The sequence below is a fragment of the Heterodontus francisci genome, unplaced genomic scaffold, assembly GCF_036365525.1.
Source record: "Heterodontus francisci isolate sHetFra1 unplaced genomic scaffold, sHetFra1.hap1 HAP1_SCAFFOLD_58, whole genome shotgun sequence".
Taxonomy (NCBI): domain Eukaryota; kingdom Metazoa; phylum Chordata; class Chondrichthyes; order Heterodontiformes; family Heterodontidae; genus Heterodontus; species Heterodontus francisci.
The window spans coordinates 700,185-721,363 of record NW_027142006.1 but is presented as its reverse complement, the minus strand read 5'-3'; the positions used below and the strand labels follow the sequence as shown (position 1 = coordinate 721,363).

The window sequence follows — 21,179 nt, the reverse complement described above, 5'->3', positions numbered from 1 at the left end:
GAAACAAAAGGTGAGTGCCCTGAAACGTTAACTGTGTTTCTCACAGCACAGATGCTGCCAGAGCTGCTGAACATTTCCAGCACTTTCTGTTTTTATTTCAGCATTTGCAGGATGTTGCTTTGATCTGAAAAAAAAATGGATGATTGGCTAGGGGGTTCCAGTGAAATTCCACAGCAGCCGACTTGTCAGTGGCTCGTTGGTGTAGGGGTATGATTCTCGCTTCGAGAGTGTAGTTAATTAACATGCGAGAGATCATGGGTTCAAGTCCCGGACGAGCCGTGGTCTCCTGGCATTTTTAGATTAAGGTTATCTATTGGTTTCAGCCTTGCAGAAGGTGGAATTAACTTCCAAACAGAGCTGGCATGAGGACCAGACAACTGGATTCAAAGAGCTTGTCGACAAAATTGCAATTAACTAAATGTCCAGAAAGCCAAGTGGGAATATAAAGTTGTTGCTGTAATTGTGACCTGACTGCAAAAACAACAGGACTGGGTTCTGGACTGGAATGGAATGGATTTCTTCAGTGTTTCTGTTGTTTGGCTTGCATTGACTCATCGATTTTCTTGTTTTTCACTTTGTCGATACCTTTGAATAATTGTGGATCCTTCTTCAGGGTGTCTTCTTTCACCAGGTAGTTCTGACCTCTGATGATGTTGATTGTAATCAGCTTCAATTCGCTGATAGTTTTGGAAGTGAGCAGATTTCCTTTGCTTGAGTCTACAACATGGAACTCAGTCTGACATGTGGACCCATGTGAGGATTTGAATGCCATCCCTGCGTTGGAGTTGCATCCATCCAATAAGAGACCGAGTAGAAGTGACAGTTCTGTCAGTCGAATATGAGACTTTTAATGGCAGGGTTGTGAGTTTGAGTGCCATTCTGTTTTTCCTTTTTTTAAGGCTTCATGAGCAGAGAGTACAGGGAGTGTTTGAAATGAGCAAGTCTCGCTTTGATTCAGGACTCTTACCTCTCAGCAGCATCTCACTATGAAAGATTGAATTTGATCTCATTTCATTCTCAGCTCGGGGTCTGTGCGGCTCAGTGGCACTTCTGGCTGTCTCCCGCTTCACAATCCATCAGTACTGAGAAAGCAATGGGGAATATTACTCACATGTTGTGTTCTTTAATTTTTTGGTAAACTTGAATGTATGTATTTTCTTCCAAAACAAGGACACCAAGACGCTGTTAATGTAGGGCTGAAATAGCTCAGTTGGGAAAGCGTTAAACTGAAGATCTAAAGGTTCCTGGTTCAATCCCGGGTTTCAGCAACTTTGCTTCCTTATGCGTCCCTTGCCTTGGTTCTGATTTTCCAGTTGCACAATTTACTTTGAAATTATTTACCAAGCACCAGTGGATTGAATTTGAAAAACAACACAGAGTCATTTACAGCACAGAAGGTGGTCGTTTGGCCTATCACATCCATGCTGGCTCTCCCCGGAGCAATCTAGTCAGTTCCACTCACCAGCTCGATCCCTTTCCTCCTGCGAGTTTCTTTCCTTCAAGTATCCATCTAATTTCCTTTTCAAATCATTGATTGTCTCTGCTTCCACCACACTCGTGGGCCAAGTCATTACCACCCACAACATAAGAAAGTTCCACCTCATCAAGGATGGGAAATACTTACATCTTCTATATTTGCTTATTCTCTATTTCTATGAGAATAGACTGGCAGTCAACATGAAAGGAAACCCAATAATCTTCGAGCAGCATGTAAATGATAAGTGGGTAGTAAGAGGTTGAGTCGGGCCTATTAGGGACAAAAAGGATAATATAAGCTTAGAGGTGCAGGGCAATGTTAATCTACTTAATGAGTACTTTGTATCAGTGATCACTAAGGAAGTGGAATTTGACAAAATATCAGTCGAAGTGAAGAGAGTAGAGTCAATGGAGAGGGTACAAATTGAGAGAGGGAGGTACTAAAAAGGCTGGCTGTGCTTAGGGTAGATAAATCACCTGGTCTGGATGGCTGGCATCCCAGGTTGCGAAAGGAAATGCGGATGCAGATAATGGAAGAGTTTGCCATAATCTTCCAATCTTCCCTGGATACGGGGGAGGTGCCAGAGGATTAAACAGTGGCAAATGCGACGCCCTTATTCAAGAAAGGGTGTAAGGACAGTCCGGCTAACTACAGGCTAGTTAGATTAACAGCAGCGGTGGGTAAGGTTTTAGAAAGAATAATCAGGGTAAAAAATCAACAGTCACTTGGAGAGGTTTGAGTTAATTAAGTAGAGTGAGCATGGATTTATAAATATGGAGTTCATGCTTGACTAATCTAACTGCATTTTTTGATGAACTAACAGAGCAGCTTGATGAAGGGAATGCAGTGGATGTTGTTTATATGGATTTTAGGGAGGTGTTTGACAAGGTACCACATAAAAGTGGGGTTTACAAAATTGAGGTTCGTGATATAGGAGGGTCAGTGTCCAATTGGATAGAAAATTGGTTTAAGGACAGAAAACAGGGAGTCTAATGAAATGATTCTTTGTCAGACTGGAGGATAGTCGACAGAGGTGTTCCCCAAGGGTCAGTGCTGGAACCACTGCTTTTTTTGCTAAAGATAAATGACTTGGATCTTGGAATATTGAGTCGAATCTCAAAATATCCCGATGACAACAAACTTGGAGGAGTGGCAAACAGTGAGGATGATATGAACTGCCTGCAACAGGACAATGATAGGCTAGCAGAATGGGCAGACAGGTGGCAGATGGAATTTAATAGTGACAAGTGTGAGGTGATGTATTTTGGCATATGGAATAGGGAGAGGCAATATTTACTTAATGGCACAGTTCTAAAGTGTGTGTTGGAATAGAGGGACTTGGGGTTCATGTGCATCAATCTTTGAAGGTGGCAAGACATATTGTGAGAGTGGTTAGCAAAGCATATGGGATCTTGGGCTTGAAAAAAAGAGGCATTGAGTACAAAGCAGGGAAGTTATGCTGTACCATTATAAAGCTCTGGTTAGGCCCCAGTTGGAGTGTTGCTTCCAGTCTTGCTTACCACACTTAAGAAAGAATGTGAGCGTCCTTGAGAGGATGCAGAGGAAATTCACCAGAATGGATCCAGGGATGGAGGATTTTAGTTACAAGGTTAGGTTGGAAAAGCTAGGGTTGTTCTACCTGCATCAAAGGAGAGTGAGGGGAGAATTGATAGATGTGTTTTCGGCTATGACAGTTTTAAATAAATTGGCAAGGAAACATTGTTCCCGTTAACTATTGGTACAAGGACTAGGGGACACAGATTGAAGGTTTTGGACAGGAGATACAGGGGGAATGTGCGCAAGAACGTGTTTGCACTGATTGGTGATGATCTGTAACTCGCTGCCCAAGAGGGCGGTGGAAATGGAGACAATCGAGGATTACAAAAGGAATTTGAATGGGCACTTGAAGGAAATAATTTTACAGGGCTATGGGATCGAGCAGACAAGTAATAACTCGTCTCCACTCCTAGTATTTCTAAATCCCACACATTCACTATAATGTGAACAATTCTTTCCTGTTGTGTCTCTCTCAGATTTGTAAACTTCACTGTATTGGAGTGAAGTGACATCTACTGGCAAGAAACAAGAACTGCCGTGATGAGATCAGCCATGATTGTATTGAACGGCAGAGCAGGCTCGAGTGGCTGACTTGCCGACTCCGGCTCCTCGTTCTTATGTTCATAGAATCATGCAGCACAGAAGGAGGCCATTCGGCCCCATTGTGCCTCTGCTGACTCTCTGACAAAAAGATGCAATTAGTCCAACCCCCTGCCTATTTCCCCATAATCCTGGAGAATTTCACTTTGAAATATTTGTCCAATTCCTTTATGAAAGTTATAATTGAATCTGTTTCCACCACCCTGTCAGACAATTCATTCCAAATCCGAATCAGTTACTGGGTAAAAAGATCTCTCCTCACCTCCCCTTGACATTTCTGGCCAATTATTTTAAATCTGTGTCCTCTGGTTACTGACCCCCAGGACAGTGGAAACAGTTTCTCCCTCTCTACCCTATGAAAATCCTTCATGATTCTGAACACCTCTATTAAATCTTCCCTTAACCTTCTCTACTCTGAGGAGAACAATCCCAGCTTCACCAGCCTGTCCAGAGAACTGACACCCCTCATCTCTGGTATCATTCTAGTAAATCTCCTCTGAACTGTCTCAGAAGCTTTGATGTCCTTTCTAAAGCCTGGTGCCCAGAACTGGACACATTACTCGAGCTGAGATCGAGCCAGCGACGCCCACATCCCACGAACGAATAAAAAAACGCTCCCGAACCAGTCCCCAATTCTTAAGCATTTATCGACGCTCCCTGCCCAGTCCCCAAATCTTATTCATTTAGAAACGCTCCCTGCCCAGTCTCCAACTCTTATTCAATTATCGACACTCCCTGCCCAGTCCCCAATTCTTATCCATTTACAGACGCTCCCTGACCAGTACCCAAATTTTATTCATCTAGAGACGCTCCCTGACCAGTCCCCAATTCTTATCCATTTATGGACGCCGTTTCGGGAAGCCTCACCGGGAAAAGCTTCACCTCCGCCATCCGCAGGGATACAGATGGGATTGTTCCATCTTATTGTGGCCCTGAGGCCCTGCTCCAGCTGTGTGAGCCCGCAAAGTCTTCTCGCACTTTGTGAATATCCCGCTCCAACTCCGAACCCGCAGCTCGAGCTGCTGACAAAGCTCCCTACCGCGCCTGCGCGCCCCGCTCCTGTCACAGATAGGGCGGATTCTAGGCCGCTGAGCATTCTGGGTATCACACCTGTCATTAATGCTATTCTTTCAGCTGAAAGGTTTTATTACGTACATTTCATGACCTGGAATCGTCGTGAGTGTTTTCTTTTGCACCTGTCAGTGCCTGGGAGGATAGAGTCAGCTTCACTTTGCAGCCATGAGTTTCTGGTGTGAGAAAGTGGTGTTTAACTCAGTATATTTCAGTTTTTGGTCTGTGACTGTGGGGATTATTCAGTACTTGTTTGTTTCTGCTATTGCTCTGTGAGTTTCACCACATATCTTTCAACAACTTGTATGTGAGCATCAGCTTTTGTCTATATCTATCAGTTTCTGAGAAGTGAGAAAGGGTTTGATTCTATCCCTATTAGTTTCTGTTACATGCATGTGTCTTTAATCTGCACCTCCTCTGAGTGTGTCTTCGTCTCTGTACTTGTAGGTGAGTATGTGTTTTGCTTTGTATCTCTCAGTCTTTGAAGTGTGAGCCTGGGTTTGTACATAATTTCCTTTGTACCTTGCAGTTGGGATATGAAAGAAAGATTTTTACACGTTACCTGCCAACTGCTGCTACGTGACTGTGGGTTTCACACTGTATCTGTCAATTTCTTGTCTGGTAATGCGAAGTTTACAGTGTACCTGTCAGTTTCTTGCATGTGAGTGTTGATTTCACTCTGAAAAGAATCATAGATCATAGAATAGTTACAGAACAAAAGGAAGCCATTCAGCTCATTGTGCTTGTGCTGCTTCTATGCACGAGCAACTCAGCTCATGCCACAGACTCATGTATTCCATGAAAACATGCAATTTTTCCACTTTAGATAATTATCTTATACCATTTTGAAAGCCATGGTTGAATCAGCCTCCATCACACTCTCAAGCAGTGCATATCAGATCTTAACCACTCGCTGTGCAAAAGAAGTTTTTCCTCATGTTGCCTTTGGTTCTTTTGCCATTCACCTTAAATCGGTGTCCTCAGGTTACAGAGCCGTGAATAATATTCCCCATTGCTTTCTCAGCACTGATGGATTGTGAAGCAGGAGACAGCCAGAAGTCCCACTGAGCCGCACTGACCCCGAGCTGGGAATGAAATGAGATGAAGTTCAATCTTTCACAGCGAGATGCTGCAGAGAGATGAGTCCCGAATCAAAGTGAGACTTTCTCATACTTTTGCTGAATTTCATTTCAAACACTCCTTGTACTCTCTGCTAATGAAGCCTTAAAAAAGGGAAAAACAAAATGGCACTCAAACTCACCACCCTGAAATTAAAAGTTTAATGTTTGACTGACTGAACTGTCACATCTACTCGGTCTCTTATTGGATGGATGCAACTGTATTCTCCAACGCAGGGGTGGCATTCAAATCCTCCCATGGGTCCACATGTCAGACTGAGTTCCATGTTGTAGACTCAAGCAAAGAAAATCTGTTCAGTTCCAAAACTATCAGTGAGTTGAAGCTCGTTACGATCATCATCATCAGAGGTCAGAACTACCTGGTGAAAGATGACAATCTGAAGAAGGATCCACAATTATTCAAAGGCATCGACAAAGTGAAAAACAAGAAAATCGATGAGTCAATGCAAGCCAAACAACAGAAACACTGAAGAATTCCATTCCATTCCAGTCCAGAACCCAGTCCTGTTGTTTTTGGAGTCAGGTCACAATTACTGCAACAACTTCATATTCCCACTTGGCTATCTGTTCATTTAGTTAATCAAGCTCTTTGAATCCAGCTCTCTGGTCCTCAAGCAGGCTCCATATGGAAATCAATTCCGCCTTCTGCAAGGCTGAAACCAATCAATGACCTTAAACTAAAAATGCCAAAGAAGAAGGACTTGTCCAGGATTTGAACCCAGGATCTCTCACACATTAATTAATCACTCACCCTAAGCAAGGATCATACCCCTAGATCAACATGCCACTGATATCAGAACTTCCTTTTAGCTCCGGTGGAATTTCACTGGCAGCCAAAGCCGACCATCCATTTTTTTTTCAGAGCAAAGCAACATCTTGCAAATTCTGAAATAAAAACAGAAAGTGTTGGAAATGTTCAGAAACTCTGGCAGCATCTGTGGAGAGAGGAACAGAGTTCACCTTTCAGGGCGTTTACCTTTTGTTTGAGCCATCCTTTCACACTGCTTCTGTCCACCCAATCTCACTTTCTATTTTATCTAGATTCCACCCACTCACTACCTAAATACATTTATCATGAATTCCTCATATCTTTTAATAATGACAATTTTATATTTCTGGCCTTTGCTTTGGACTCCACCACAAGTGGAATCATGTCTCCACCAACCCAATCAAACCCATTCACTATTTCCTCACATTGCAATGTTTCTTTCACCCTGACAGACGATGGAATTTCTGCTGCTTGATTGCAGTTCTTGCTTCCTGCCAGTAGATGTCACCTCACTCCAGTACAGTGAAGGTGACAAATCTGAGAGCACACAACAAGAAGTAATTGTTCACGTTGTTCATTGTTCAGTGAACAGGTCCTTCTATTCCTGCACACTCTTTAGAACTGTGCCATTAAGTATATATTGCCTCTCCCTATTCCTTCTGCTAAAACGCATCACCTCACACTAGTCACTATTAAAATCCATCTGCACCTGTCTGCCCATTCTGCTAGCCTATCACTGTCTTGTTGCAGGTGGTTCATTTCATCCTCACTGTTTACCACTTCTCCAAGTTTGGTGTTATCGGCATATTTTGAGATTCTACTCTATATTCCAAGATCCAAGTCATTTATCTGTCGCAAGTAAAAAGCAGTGGTTCCAAACGTGACCCTTGGGGAACAGCACTGTCGACAACCTTCTAGTCTGAGAATGAATCATTTATTACGACTTGCTGTTTTCTGTCCTTAAGCCAATTTTCTATCCAATTGGACACTGACCCTCCTATTCCATGAACCTCAATGTTGTTAATCATCCTTTTATGTGTCGTTTCTTAAAATCCATATAAACAACATCCACTGCATTCCCTTCATAAACCTTCTCTGTTAGTTCATCAAAAAATGCAGTTAGATTAGTCAAGCATGAACTCCAATTTATAAATCCATGCTCACTCTCCTTAATTAACTCAAACCTCTCCAAGTGACTGTTGATTTTTCCCCTGATTGTTCTTTCTAAAACCTTACCCACCACTGCTGTTAATCTAACTGGCCTGTAGTTAGCCGGACTGTCCTTACACCCTTTCTTGAATAAGGGTGTCACATTTGCAACTGTTTAATCCTCTGACACCTCCCCCGTATCCAGGGAAGATTGGAAGATTATAGCAAGCCTTTCTGTTATCTGCATCCACATTTCCTTTCGCAATCTGGGATGAAAGCCATCCGGACCAGGTAATTTATCTTCCTGAAGCATAACCAGCCTTTTCAGTACCTCCCTCTCTCAATTTGTACCCTCTCCATTGCCTCTACACTCTCCACTTCTCCTGATATTTTGTCAAATTCCACTTCCTTAGTGATCATTGATACAAGGTACTTATTAACTAGATTAACATTGCCCTGCAGCTCTAAGTATATATTACCCTCTTTGTCCCTAATGGGGCCCACTTCACCGCTGACTACCTGCTTATTATTTATATACTGCTCGAAGATTTTTGGGTTCCCTTTCATGTTGACTGCCATTCTATTCTCGTAGAGATAGGGAATAAGCTAAATATAGAAGATATACATATTTCCCATCCTTGGGTGAGGTGGAATTTTTTTATGCTGTGATTGGTAAATCCTGACCCACGAGTGTGGTGGAAGTAGAGACAATCAATGATTTGAAAAAGAAATTGGATGGATACCTGAAGCAAGGGAACTTGCAGGAGGAAAGGGATCGAGCAGGTGAGTGGAACTGAGTAGCTGGCTCCGATAATTGCTGCAGTCACTGCGATCCCCCTTAATTTTGTACAAGGTGACAATGTTTGCATCACGCAAGTTTTGAGCCCTTGTTGAGCTGGACTATGGTGGGCTCACTGTCCAGTTCCTCCATGACAGGGAAGTCTGGAATGGCACTGAGAGCTACTTCAATGACAATGTTCTCCGTTATGTAGAGTTCAAGATAATGCTCCACTCACATTTCCATCTGCTTGTTAGGTTCAGTGATGATCACCCCTCTCTTTGTCTTCAAAAGGTGCTGATTTAGTTACTACTGGGCCCATTGCTTTCTTAATTCCTTCAAACATAGCATCCCCGGATTCATCAGCAGAGTTTTAACCAGTATTGATTGGTGCAGTGCCGAGCAGTCTGCAGAGACTTGTTTCTGGCAGCTCTGAGAGCATTTAGATGTTGTTTGCTGGGGACTTGTTTGTAGTTCATGAGGGCTCTCCTCTTAGTTGCAGTAACTGACTCCATTTCAGTCCAATAAGCCTCAAACCAGTCAGCATTCCTCCCATCTCTTTTCCTATACACAGTGAGTGCAGAGTTATAGATGGTGGTGTGCAGATGATTCCACTTTGACACTGCACTGAGGACTTGAGCATTGTTGTCTGAAAGAGCCTGATCGAGGATGTTGAGGAACTCCTGGGTCCTTTCTGGATCAGTGGTTCGGCAAGTGTTGATCAGAAGACGAGCTTTTATCATGGATGGATGAAGCTTCCTTGGCTGAAGCCTGACCTTGTTACACACCAGGGAGTGATCAGTGTCACAGTCAGCGCTGTGATAGCTGCGAGTGATGAGGACACTGCTGAGGGTGTTATGTCTGGTGAAGATAAGGTCTAGCTGGTGCCAATGGCATGATCTCGGATGTCTCCAGGACACCTTGTAGCACAGCTTGACCTGGAAGTAGCTGTTCATCACACAGAATCCATGGTGACAGCATAGCTCCAACAACCTCTGTCCATTTTCATTCATCTTGCCAATCCCCTGGTGCTCTATGCACATTGGCAAAGCTGTATAGTCAGTACCCAAGCTTGTGTTGAAGTCTCCTAGAAGGTACAGTCCCTCAGTGCTGGGAATTCTACTGATGGCAGTGTCAAGTGTCACATAGAATTGATCCTTGACATCTGGGGTGGAGGTGAGTGTCGGGACATAGATGCACATGAGATTAACTGGGCCCACACTTGTTGACAAGTGAAGAGTAAGAAGTCTCTCTGAGCCTACTGTGGGTGGTTCACTCATTTGAAGTGGCGTGTATTTTACTGTGAAACCCACTCCATGCTCACGAGTTGCCTCTTGGGCTTTCCCCTGCCAGAAGAAGGTGTAGTGTTTCTCTTTGAGGGATCCACTTTGAACGAGTCTAGTTTCTTGCAGCACAGCAATGTCCACATTGAGCATTGTGAGTTCCTTGTCGATCACAGCTGTCTTGTGTGTGTCATCAACCTGCAGAAGGTTGTCGGTAAGGCCAGGACACATGGTCCTCACATTCCAGCTTGTGATGCGAAGGACTGGTGTCTTCTTTGTTGAGTTTGTTTTTCTTGGTGCATAGATTATCAATCCGTCTGTTGAGAGATGACTCTCCAAGCTCCAAGCACCCATTGAAGCAAGCAGGTCGTGGCTTCACAGCACCTAACTGACTGGGGGCTGCCCAGCTTGGAGTGAATGGCAGCTATCCAATGAGACACTAAGAGCTCTCCCACTGTCCGAAGTAACCCCTGGCGCTCATACTCTACACCAATTGAATGAGAGCTTATAATCAGTAACTGTTTATTCCCGGGTTGTGCTCATGTTTAACCACGAAGCTGGAGTGTCCTCTCTAGGGCACAGGCCTGGGCAAACAGTATGGAGACCCTGAGCATCAGGACCCCCTCTCAGCATTGCTCGTATTGTCCAAAGGAAAGGAAAAACCAGTACTGTTTGTTACCAGTTCTGTTGTCGGAGTTGCTGGAAAACTGCCTGATAAGTCACAGGGAACCGCCCCCAGGACTCCACTCCGGATTTACTGTCCAGGTTTACTGCCTCAGCCTTCTTATTTATTTATTTAGACATACAGTACTGAAACAGGTCCTTCCAGCCCACCGAGTCCGTACCAACCATCAACCACCCATTTATACTAATCCTACATTAATCCCATATTCCTACCACATCTCCTCAATTCCCCTACCACCTACCTACACTAGGGGCAATTTACAATGGCCAATTTACCTGTCAACCTGCAAGTCTTTGGCTGTGGGAGGAAACCAGAGCACCCGGCAGAAACCCACGCAGTCACAGGGAGAACTTGTAAACTCTGCACAGGCAGTACCCAGAATCGAACGCGGGTCACTAGAGGTGTGAGGCTGCGGTGCTAACCACTGTGCCACTGTGTCTTCTCGAGACACCCCTTGAGAAGTGAGACTTTTTGCCCAGATATGGGGCTCTGTTTCTTGGCATCAGGATGGAACCACACACCAGTGGGCCTGTATGACATGCACAAGGATATCACACACTGCCCCATCTCTGTTACAGATCAGAGTCAGACACTGAACATATTGCAACCCACAAGGACATCACAACCTTCCCGCTCTCTGGGACAGGTCAGTGTGATACACCAAACAAACAGCACCCCACAGGGACCTCATAAATGCCACGTCCCTGTGACAGATCAAGGTCAGACACTGCAAATATTGCAACCACAGGAACATCACAAATTGCCCCATCCCTCGGACAGCTCGGGGTATGACATTGAACATATTGCAACAACAAGGACATTACTGTATAACTCCCTCCATTCTGAAAAACAAGCATTCACCCTACTTTTTACCCTACAGCCAATTTTGGATCCACACTGCTACTGCCCCTTTAATCCCATCTGCTTGAATTTTGTTAACAAGTCATAGAGAGATGCAAAACTGAAACAGGCCCTACGGCCCACTGAGTCTGTGCTGACCAACCACCACCCATTTATAGTAATCCTACACCATAATCCCATATTCCCTACCACATCCCCACCATTCTCTTACCTACACGAGGAGCAATTTACAACAGCCAATTTACCTATCAACCTGCAGTCTTTGCTTGTGGGAGGTAACCGGAGCACCCAGCAGAAACACACACAGTCACAGGGAGAACTTGCAAACTCTGCACAGGCAGTACCCAGAACTGAACCTGGGTTGCGAGAGCTGTGAGGTTGCAGTGCCAACCACTGTGCCATTGTGCTGCCCCAAGTCTAGTTTATTGTACCTTTTCAAACACAATTTTGACGTCCAGACACGTACCATTAACCTCACCACCCTCGTCAACTCTCTCTGAAACTTCATCAAAGAAATTAATTCATTAATTATTTCAGACACAATCTTCTGTTAACCAATCTGTACTGGCTGTCATTTATCAGCCCATGTTCTACCAAGTGACAGTTAATTTCCTCCTGGATAATTGTCTCTAAAAGTTTCCCCACCACCGACATTAGACTAATTGGTCTGTAGTTCCTGGATTTATCTCTCTTTTTAAACAGGGCTGTAATATTCACAACCCTTGCAGACTTATCTTTTAATTCTGGAAAGTCTATTGTAGACAATCACTTTGGGCATGACTTTAACCAATTAAAGCAACAGGATACTTGATTAATAAGTCCAGAACTTTTATTGAGAGTAAAATAGTACTTAATAATTGAAAGTAAAATTATTCTTAACAAACTTGGGGAATATAACTTTACAGCTCTGGGGACTGGTCGAGCTTGGTCTCAGAGTGTCACGGTCCTCTTTGTCCAGTCTCGATCCCTCGTCAGATGGAGAACTTGGTTGATGATCTGAGTCTTTACCCCTGAGATCTTCTAGTGTTCCTGCACACTGAAACCTTACAAGATCCCTACTTTTAACCCCTGGATGGCCATCACACCGCCATGTAAAATAATAATTGGTCCTAGCTGTTGCTAGGTACATTTAATTGGTTCTTAATAATGTCTTCCACTAACAGTCACCTGTCCTCAGAATCTCAGACATGAGTACAATGGAGTGGTTTCACACTGTCTCCCAATCTGATCTGAAACAAGTTTCCTGTTCATTAAATCTAGACTCGTGAATGTCAGGATGTACCATACCATGGGTTTTATCAGGAGTCCGAGAAAGGTCCATTGTTTGAATACATTTAGCTGAAACTGTCCTTTCCCACACAGACACAGAAACTCACAGTAATTAGATTGAACTAACTTTAAATGAAAACCCATTCTCTCTAAAATGTTTATTGATTCATTAATTATAACTCAATCAAGGTTCATTACTTTTACAATCATCTGTTTCAGGATGGGTAGCTACTCATTAATTATACCGGATATAAACGTTAGTACTGAACACAAAATGGTTCCTTTGGTCATGTGTTAATTATAAAATGGCTTTCTTAACGTTGTTAGTTATGACAATGGATACATGATAAAAATGGTCAAGTTAAACTGAGATCGAACTACCCAAGCTTACCTCCATCCTCCAGTCCTCTGGCATCATTCCCATATTCAAGGAGGATTGAAAGATTGTGGTTCGAGTCTCTGCTATTTCCACCCTGACTTCCCTCAGCAACCCAGGATGCAGCCCATCCAGACCGGGTGACTTTTCTACTGTGAGCACTGCAAACCTTGTAATTGTCTCCTCTTTAACTATTTTCATCCCCTCCAAATTCTCCACTTCCTCCTCCTTTACTGTGACATTTGCAGCACCCGTTTGTTTTGTGATGACAGATGAAATGTACTTAATTAGTACCTCAGCCACACCCTCTGCCTCCACAGGATCTCCTAATTGACCCACCCTTTCATTGACTGTCCATATGTTGGTAAAAGACTTCAGTGTTCCCAGTTATGTGACCTGCTAATCTTTTCTCATACATTCTCTTGCTGATCTCATTTCCTTTTTCAGCTCTCCTCTGTACTTTCCGTATTCTGCTTGTTTCTCTACTGCAGATGAATCCTCACATGATTTTTCAGTGAATGGTTTTTGAACTATTTTGTAAAAGGATTTAGTTTTGTAAATTTCTCCCTCGCTCCCCTCATGGTCAGGCAGAAAGTTTAACTGCTGTGTTTTCAAACAGCAACAGCTTTATTTGAAAAGCCATTGGGACAGGATTCCGGGTTTTAATCCAGTCACAAATCTGGTTCTGATGTCTTGTGGCTCCAGCTGTCACATGACCTGTCAGAGGATGACCTCATAATTGACCCAGTCATGGAGCTGTGGGTTGATGTTTAAATTGCTTCAAAATAATTTTCAAGAAGGACAATCAAAATGAATCGATATATAAAAGGTAGATTTTGTGAATTTGTGCTCCCAGTGGAAATTCCTGCAGAGTCTGCTGGTTTTCATATCCCCAATTCCCCACAGGAAGCTCTGTGCTCGGAGTCTGTATTCATTACATCAACATTATACAGAATCATTTCGTGGGAGACCCCAGTGTGAATTGCGGACAGGTGGGTCAGTTTTAACTTTCAAAGTAACACAGAAGCAAAATACTGCTGATACTGGAAATCTGAAATAAAAACAGAAAATGCTGGAAATACTCAGCAGGTCTGGCAGCATCTGTGGAGAGAGAGACAGAGTTAACTTTTCAGATCTGTGACCTTTCATCAGAACTGAGCTGAAATTGTCTGAGGGACTGCGATTGTGGAATCAATTTCAGGGTCAAAGACATTGTACTTGGTAAGGATAGGAAGATGGAGATTATTAAGTACAGTGCAAAAATATAGATGCTTTTACATTATTTTAATCAAAATTGATTTAAACTTTGTGCTCATGAATCCTATCTTTTGATCACAATCACACTGATAACAATGGAAAAATCAAGACTTGCATTTCACGACCACAGGACATGGCAAACCCTTTTACAGCCAATGAAGGAAGGACTTTTAAAGTGTAGTCACTCAACAGTACAATAGAGTACCCTACAATAAAGATGTATAAGATTCTCACCACACAACTGCCAGACAATGACCATCCCAAACAAGAGAGAATCTAACCATCTCCCTTTGACATTCAATGGCATTACCATCGCTGAATCCCCCACTCTCAACAACCTGGGGGTTAACATTGAGCAGAAACTGAACTGCAGTAGCCATATAAATATTATGGCTACAAGAGCAGGTCAGAGACTAGGAATCCTGCGGCAAGTAACTCACCTCCTGACTCCCCAAAGCCTGGACATTAGTCAGGGGTATGATGGAATACTCTCCACTTGTCTGGCTGGGTGCAGCTCCAACAATACTCAAGAAACTCAACAGGACAAAGCAGCCCGCTTGATTGGCACCCCATTTACAACATTCATGCCCTCCATCACTGGCACACAGTGGCAGCAGTGTGTACCATCCACAAGATGCACTGCAGCAATGTGCCAAGGCTCCTGAGACAGCACCTTCCAAACCCGCGACCTTTATCACCTAGAAGGACAAGGGCAGCAGATGCATGGGAACACCACAACCTGCAAGTTCCCCTCCAAGCCACACACCATCCTGAATTGTAACTGTATCACCGTTCCTTCACTGTTGCTGGGTCAAAATCCTGGAACTCTCTTCATAACAGCAGCACATGGACTGCAGTGGTTCAAGAAGGCAGCTCAGCACCACCTTCTCAAGGCAATTAGGGATGGATAATAAATGCTGGCCTAGCCAGCGACACCCACCTCCCATGAATGAATTAAAAAAATGATAATATCCTGTAATCCTCCAAAGTAGAAAATACAGATGGAAATGAAAAATAATAAAACAGTCAGCATGGATTTCACAAAGAAAGACTTGATGAAACTTATCTTTGAAAAATCAACAGCAAGAGTAATATAGCAGATGTAGAAGAGTTTAAATTAATAAAGCCTCGTCCATTTATGTGCTTGAACCATCAAATTGTGGTTTAACAAACAAACATACTAACTGACAGAGCTGCATGTTGTGCTTTCTAAATTACCCTAAAGTAGGGTGTTAATGAGTTAAAGCTTCAGGTTGCTGCAACCAGAATAGCCATTGTCCACTATCAGTTTTACTGTTATAAATAAAGATGGAACATTCATTGTGAATCTATAGAAACAGTCTGGTCCTGCACACTGCAGACACATCCACGTCATCACCAACCAGCTCTCCTATAATTGGTGCAGTTATTTGACTTTGCCCCATTCGCTCCATGGAATTACTTTTAAAAGATTTTAAATTACAAGCAGTTTTGTTAATGTTCAGCCTTTGAGAAGAAATCATTCCCTGGCCACAGTGGAGACAGCATTGAATATAAAACAGTAGACTACCAGGTAACACAGTGAAAGCTGATCAGCTAATCTATAATTACTTACATTTCTTAATTTTGCTCTTGCTGTTCGGTTTTTCAACATTTTGAGCTCCTGACTGTGGATATTATTGTGATTAAATGTGAAAAGATGCACTGTGTCTCAGCCCCGGTATATTGGCTCTTTCTCTGTACAGTGCTGTATACACTCAGATACTGACAGTGTCTCTCCCTCCCTCAACTTTCCAGCCCTGACGGTGCAGAAAGCGCTGCTCAAAGTTACACATTCTGACTGTTTGCAGTTGATTAGTGAGAGATTATTAACGTATCCTTCTGCAGCGCTGCCTCGGTTAATAACAGCAGATCTAAGCCACATTTCAGATACAGAAACAGATGCATCAATTATTCACTCTTTCCCAGAGTGAGTGAGGCCGGGACAAGCAGCAACATTCCGGCCCCACACTCTGCAATTACCCAGCACCAGTGGAAAGCAGTGAATACAGATTCAATCAGTGGGTTAATGTCCATTACAGGGATGCAAGATTCCACAGCCCAGGACAAACATCCCCATACACCGAGAACAAGCTCAGGAAAGCCCGGGGGAGTTAATATCCCAGTCACTGAGCATTCCAGCAACATTGAACAAGTTCCTGAACTGAGTGAACCTTTCAAAGTACAGAAGTGCGGACGAGGTCAAAAAGGTCTGAACAGTTGAGGTGACTGAGCGGTTTCAGCTTCTCTGTTCAGGTTGCAGCTTTCACTGGAGGCATGTGCTCAAATCCCACTTCTGACAACTTGATTTTCAGTTACTTTGCAGAGCTTCCTTGAAGGTTTGAGGTAGAGTAAATACTGAGGAACTGTTTCCAACTGCTGAAAGGTCAATAACCGAAGGTTATAGATTTAAGGTGACTCACAAAACCAGAAGGAACTTGAGGAAAAATCGATTTCTGAAACATGTGGTTAGGATTTCAGTTATGTGGATAGATTGGAGAAGCTGGGGTTGTTCTCTTCAGAGAGGAGATTTGATAGAGGTGTTCACAATCATGAGGGGTCGTGACAGACCCGATAGAAATTGTTGGTAGAAGGATTGAGACTCAGGTAAAAGCTGTGGCTCAGTTGGTCACACTCACCTCGAAATCACAAGCTTCTGGGTTCAGATTTCACAGCTGACACTCCAGTGCAACACTGAGGGTGTTAAAGGTGCTGCCTTTCAGGTGTGATGTTAAACCAAGACCTGGTCTGCATGTTTGGGTGAATGTAAAAGATCCCATGCTGCAATTTCAAACAAGTGAAGAGCAATTCTCCCTGGTGTTGTGATCAATATTTGCCCCTCAATCAGATCAGTTGGTCATTATCACATTGCTGTTTGTGGGTATTAGCTGCTACATTTCTGACATTACAACAGTGATTACACTTCAAAAGTATTTCATTGTCTACAAAGTGCTTTGATATGTCCAGTGGTCTTGAAAGGTGCTATATAAATGCAAGTCTTTTCTTTCTTTATCACAACATATTGCTGTGTAAACAATGGTTCTTCATGTCACCTCTGGTTCTTCTGCCAATCACCTGATATCTGTGTCCTCTGCTTACTGACCCTTTTACCACTGGAAACAGTTTCTCCTGATTTAAACTATTGAAGAACTTCATGACTTTGAACAAATGTGTCAAATCTTTTCTGAATTTTCTCTGCTGCAAGGAGAACAACCCCAGCTTCTCCAATCTCTCCACATAACTGAAATCCCTCACCCTGCTACCATTGCGGTAAATCTCTTTTTTATTCTTTCATGGGATGTGGGCACTGCTGACACAATGTGATTCCGATCAACGGAGCGGCCCGCTGACATCATCGGACTGTGCCAAGCTGTGCATAGGCACAGCTACATCTTGCCAGGATTAAGTGGCACATGTGGAGGATGATGTCATTGCGCAGCGCCAACATCATCGCATATCCGCGCTTGGTCCATCTTCGCACATGTGCGCTAAAGCGTCATCAGGTATCCAGCCCCTCACTCAGCTGGAGGAAGCGGCTGAATAGGAGACTTTGAGGCTGGAGCTCTCCCCCGTCGGCAACTCGCTCCAGGCCTCGACGCTTCCTCCCCTCAGCCGCTCGCTGTACACCTCGATGCTCCCCTGGACAATTGTTCCCCACTCGCGTCATCCAGCTCTATGGCCACTTGCTCTCTGCCCCCCAACCCCCGCTCCAGCCGCCAGCTCTAGGCCATGCCACTTCCCTCCTCTAGGCCACTCACTACTCACTCCTACGTCACACTTTGCAGCCCACCTTGCTTCTTCGGGCGGCGCGTGGAAACTGGACAAACGTGGGAGCAAGTGGCCGAGAGAAGGGAAGCAGCGCAGCCTAGAGCTAGTGGCTGGAGGGGACGGGGTGGGGAGTGAGCGAACGACTGGAGAATGGGGTGACATGATCGGGAGACAATCGGCCAGGGAAGTAGGGGGGGGGGAGCAGCGAGGTCTGGAGCGAGCGACTATGGAGGGTGGAAGCGGCCGGTGCAAAGCAGGGGCAGAAAGCGAGTTGTGCCACCTTGTGGTTGCGTTGTCAGCAAACGCAGCCTTTATTGTCCATCCTTAATTGCCCTTGAGAAGGTGGTGGTGAGCTGCCTTTTTGGAGCTGCTGCAGTCCATGTGTTGTACGTAAACCCACAGTGCTGTTAGGAAGGGAGTTCCAAGATTTTGATCCAGTGACAGTGAAGGAATGGTGATATAGTTCCCAGTCAGGACAGTGTGTAACTTGGAGGGGAGCTTGCAGATGGTGGTGTTCCCATTCATCCAATGTCCTTCTAGGTGGTCGAGGTTGGGGGTTTGGAAGGTGCTGTCGAAGGAGGCTTGGTGAGTTGCTGCAGTGCATCTTGTAGATGGTACACACTGCTGCCACTGTTCACTGGTGGTGCAGGAAGTGAATATTTAAAGTAGTGGATGGAGTGCTGATCAAGTGATCTGCTTTGTCCTGGATGGTGTTGAGTTTCTTTGGTGTTGTTGGAGCTCCACTCATCCAGGCAAGTGGGGAGTATTACATCACACTCCTGACTTGTGCCTTGTAGATGGTGGACAGGAGGTGAGTTACTTGCAGCAGAATTCCCAGCCTCTGACCTGCTCTTGTAGCTACGGTATTTATATGACTGATCCAATTCAGTTTCTGCTCATTGGTAACCCCCCGGATGTTGATTGTGAAGGATTCAGCAATGGTAATGTCATTGACTGTCAAGGGGAGATGGTTAGATTCACTCTTGTTGGAAATGGTCATTGCCTGGCATTTTTGTGGCGTGCATGTTACTTGTCACTTATCAGTCCAAGCCCAATCTTGCCCAGGTCTCTCTACATCTGGACACGGACTGCTTCAGTATCTGAGGAGTTACTAATGCAACTGAACATTTTGCAATCATCAGTGAACATTTCCACTTCTGACCTTATGATGGAAGGAAGTTTATTGATTCTAGACAGATACATGAATGGGCAGGAAGAAAAGAGATACAGACCCTTAGAAAATAGGCGACATGTTTAGATAGAGGATCTGGATCGGCGCAGGCTTGGAGGGCCGAAGGGCCTGTTCCTGTGCTGTAATTTTCTTTGTCCTTTGTTTGTTCTTTGATGAAGCAACTGAAGACGGTTGGGGCCGAGGACACTACCCTGAGGAACTCCTGAGCGATGTCTGGTACTGAGATGATTGGCCACCAACAACCAGCACCATATTCCTTTGCGCAAGGTATGACTCCAACCAGTGGAGATTTTTCTCCTTGATTGCCATTGACTTCAATTTTGCAAGGGCTCCTTGATGCCCTTGGCAAGAGCAGTCACTGTCACCTCACCTCACCTCCTGAATTCAACTCTTCTGTCCATATTTGGGCCAATGCCATAATGAGGTCAGGAACTAAGTGGCCCTGGCGGAACCCAAAATGAGCATTGGTGAGTAGGTTATGGCTGTGTAAGTGCTGCTTGATAGCACTATCAACGACACCTTCCATCACTTTACTGATGATCAAGAGGAGGCTGATCGGGCAGGAATTGACCGGGTTGGATTTGTCCTGCCTTTTGTATACAGAACATACCTGGGCAATTTTCCACATTGCTGGGTAGATGCCAGTGTTGTAGCTTGGCGGGCGGTGTGGCTAGTTCTGGAGCACAAGTCTTCAGCACTGCAGCCAGGATGTTGTCAGTATCCAGAGCCTTCAGCCATTTCTTGATATCATGTGGAGTGAAGTGGATTTAGCTGAAGATTGGCACCTGTGATGCTGGGGACCTCAGGAGGAGGCCGAGATTGATCATCTGCTTGGCACTTCTGGCTGAAGATGGTTGCAAATGATTCAACCTTGTATTTTGCACTGATATATTGGTCTCCCTTATCATTAAGGATGGGGATATTTGTGGAGCCTCGTCCTCCTGTTAATTGTTTAATTATCCACCACCATTCAGGACTGGATGTGGCAGGACTGCAGAGCTTTGATCTGATCTGTTGGTTGTGAGATCACTCAGCTCAGTCTATTGCATGCTGCTTCCGCTATCTGACATGCAAGTAATCCTGTGTTGTCGCTTCACTCATTTTTAGGTCTGCTTTGTGCTGTTCCTGACATGCCCTCCTGCACACTTCATTGAACCACTATTGCTCCCTTGGCTTGATGGTAATGGTAGAGTGAGAGATATGCCAGGCCATGAGGTAACATATTGTGTTTAAATACAATTCTGCTGCTGCTGATGACCCACAGTGCCTCATGGATGTCCAGTTTTGAGCTGCCAGATCTGTTCATTTCTTCCCTCAGATATAATTGAAAAAAAAATTCTGAAGAAATGCATGAACTAAATAAAAAGGAGAGAGAAATAAATACTGACAAAATGGATGGCAGAATTTGGAAGGTAAAAAAATGTCAGTTTTATTATTGATGAGTGAGAGGAATATATCACACTTTGGGGCTTCTGGAAGTGGATTTACTGATAATCTGGGGAATTGATAGGAAACTGCTTCATAGTTGGTGGAACAAATTCCCGCCCTTGGGGTGGAGCCAACAGCTGCATCCGTCCAATAACAGACAGAGTAGAAGTACTGTATCAGGCCTTGTTAACTCAGTTGGTAGAGCATGGGACTTTTAATCTCAGGGTCTTGGATTTGAGACCCTTGTTGTGTGGTTGTTCTTCCCTTTTTCAGTCTTCATCAGCAGAGAGTTCAAGGAGTGTTTGAAATTAAATTCAACAACATCACCAGATTTCAACTACTCCCATCCCGCCCCCTCCCAGTGTAGTTGACAGGACTCTCAACCTCTGCCTTCCCCCTTCCCCTCCCTCCCAGATCTGCGACAGGGTTCCCCTTGTCCTCACTTTCCACCCCACCTGCCTCCACATCTAAAGGATCATCCTCCACCATTTCCGCCACCTCC

General features: G+C 44.3%; 1 non-coding gene across 1 annotated transcript; it reads left to right on the top strand.

The window, feature by feature from the left end:
* The first annotated feature begins 1,195 nt into the window (after positions 1-1,195).
* trnaf-gaa (transfer RNA phenylalanine (anticodon GAA)) lies at positions 1,196-1,268 on the top strand. The gene has a single exon. It is a non-coding gene; the product is annotated as a tRNA-Phe (tRNA).
* The last annotated feature ends 19,911 nt before the right edge of the window (positions 1,269-21,179 follow it).